The sequence below is a fragment of the Branchiostoma floridae genome, chromosome 1 (genome assembly GCF_000003815.2).
Source record: "Branchiostoma floridae strain S238N-H82 chromosome 1, Bfl_VNyyK, whole genome shotgun sequence".
Lineage (NCBI taxonomy): Eukaryota > Metazoa > Chordata > Leptocardii > Amphioxiformes > Branchiostomatidae > Branchiostoma > Branchiostoma floridae.
Window position 1 is genome coordinate 24567878 of NC_049979.1, and position 2830 is coordinate 24570707.

The 2830-nt window shown below is 40.8% G+C and overlaps 1 long non-coding RNA gene across 1 annotated transcript; it reads right to left on the minus strand.

Annotated features, from left to right (window-relative positions):
- Window positions 1-473: 473 nt before the first annotated feature.
- On the minus strand, window positions 474-2808 carry LOC118406457. Its single transcript, XR_004830062.1, has 2 exons — window positions 2451-2808; window positions 474-1757 (listed from the first exon to the last, which is right to left on the minus strand). It is a non-coding gene; the product is annotated as an uncharacterized LOC118406457 (long non-coding RNA).
- Window positions 2809-2830: the final 22 nt, after the last annotated feature.

Sequence of the window (2830 nt, forward strand, 5' to 3'; positions counted from 1 at the left end):
AAGGCCCCCGGCGAGGTCCAGGGGCAGAGCCCCTGTTGGGGGGACGACCCAGGGGGCGAAGCCCCCCGGAGCTCTTGCATTTTAGGCTATTCAGAAGGCTTATTGTATCAGTTTTTAGCGGCATATCTACGATAATTGTAGCAGTTTGACGTAACGATACTTTGAGTCAAAGCATCAAAGACAACTAAAAACTCATAAACAACATACTTTACTCAGCTCAACAGTACTTTAATAAATATTGTCCGGTTTGCCACCAACTTTATCTAGATAAACAACTTTGACAGTCTCTGTTTTCATCGTATTTTTGGCGACGCCTCAGGGGCGGAGGCATTTTCTACAGTATTACGATCGCTTTGAAAGAATTTAGAAAATTCCACGAATGCACTCCCTTGGGAATTGATTTTTGGCTAAACCTCGGGGGTGTCGTCTATACAGTGGTATTTGAGGACTATAATTCTAGCTGTTCATTTTTCTTTGTTGATGCATTCTTTGTGTCAGGATTAATGATTTAAGGGAACGGTCTTTTCAAATAGCTGGGAATGACTGCACATCATAGGCAGTACACTCTTACAGATTGTTACGATGTTTCACCTGCTTATGACTGTTATAATAAAGACCAATATGTCCTAGCTTTTATTTCCTATATAAGCTTGTGCTTTTTACAATTTGGAATGGAATACTTTCTAGTGGTTGTCGTTTGGAGCTATAGAAAGGATGATTTTGAAGATAGAAAAATAAGATGATTTTAAAGGTAGAAAAATAAGATCTTTTAAAGAAGACCAATAAAGACAAATATAGCATAGCTTTTGCTTATATCTTTTGCGCTTCACTTTCGCAATGTGGGATGAGATGCTTCCACGAGGTAAAAAAAAATAATGAAGACGAATATGTCACAGTTTTATGTCGATATCTATAAAATAGAAGTGATGTGCTTTCAGGTGGTTGTCGTTTGGAATTGAAGCTGGTGTGTTACGCCGAAGGGCAGTTATACCTGCTATATAGATACATATTAAGTAAAGTTTGATTTTGAAAGGTTAATAAGTCACATATTTCAAACAAGTCATGAAAGCAATGGATTTCAAGTGGTTTAGATTCTACTTTGAAGACAAGGACTAGCACAGCTAGAATAAAGGAAGAACGCAGAGACATGGTTTTCCGTACACTGGGCACGGGAGACTGTGTTTGACGTTACTACATAATGCTGATCCCGCTAACTTCGGTCACAGGTTGGATACAGAATAATTGTAATGGATATTCCAATGGGGGCTTTCTCCATTACTATATCCACCTCAGGTTTGATTCGGTCCATCGTCGCTGTTCTACGCTTCTTTGATATACATGTACAATCAACTACTACTTTACAATGTATACCTGGTACATTAAAATACATAGTCATGGTATAAATCAACTCAAAACCAGTCTGTGATTCTCTAAATAGTCTTAGGTTTACTATGGTTGTAGCAGCGCAATCGATTGGCTGCTCTAGATCTGCTGCTCGTCTGGCACTCTCCTCTCGTTGCCTTCCTCCTGTCGACGGCGCTGTTCTGGGTTCCCTTCTTCCCGACTTTATAAGGCACACGGACGTCTATTCCGGCTCCTCCAACGATGCAGCTCGTCTCACCGACTTGCAGTGGAAGGTCTCGACCAACTTTCCCTGCTGTGGTAGGAGTCTCTGTGACTGTGCACGTTGTGGTGGAACTGCGTCGTCCTGATGGACATATGTACGGGTGTCAGGAACACCTCGTTGTTGTCACTCACTATAGCAGAAACAGACCATATAGTATAATTAAATGAGCGTCTTGAAGTCAGATAAGTGAGGGTAGGGTTGGGTGGGAAATATGACCGTACTCAGTGAAGGAGAAGCCACGAATGACCTACATGGGAGATGGGGGAAACGTCAGGGAGTAAATGGGGTCAGAGGGATAAGCATCAGGTAGGGTGACACGTGACTTGTCTGCTCAGCCGTCGGAAAACTTGAAGTCTCTCCGCAGCCATTCCCAGCTTAATTAGTACCAAACATGCCGGATGGTCCGGGATATCACGACAACCCACAATCGTAAACAGATCAAGAAATAACATTGCACATAGTTGTTACTCCAAAGGAGAAAAAATATTTTTATCATCATCTATTCATCAATGTAATGATATTTATCCCCAGTTAGGCGTGTTGCTTGTGCGAATATTGAATAAAACATACAAACTCTTCCAAAAACACATCTCATAAATGTCTTGCTAAAGGGAAATTCGAAAAGAAAAACGAATAAAACACTAAAATCTTTAAAATGGAGGTTTCTAACTGAAGCCTCCTTGTTGTGATGATGCATGGTCGTTTTGAATAGATAGGGATATTTCCATCACACTCTATTTCATGTATATGGAAAAGTTAAAACGTGGGTATATCACAATCATAGTACAGGACGGCTATGATAAAAAAATTAGACTGTACTTACGAAGCTATGATCTCTCCGAGCCGCGTTTCGTCTCAACTGATAAGTTCGGCGGTTCGTTGTCTTTTCATATACATCCCTCCGCTGCTGAACTGGGTCAGCTGTATACCAACCAATAAATCACAGAAAACAATGATCATAATCCTGATACTGGCCAAATACATATGTATATCACAATCTAGAAACCATGTTGATAGTCAAATACGAACACCTTAAAGCTTCGCGTGTTTGTACTACTTTCGACGGGACTTGTGTTCCTCTGATCTGAGGATGTTATTAGATCCGGGCCAGTTCTACACAAATCAGATCATGCATTCTTGGTCTATGGACATCCCAAAAGTTGAAATGGGGCAAATGATGGGTTTTGTACACACCCAACAATA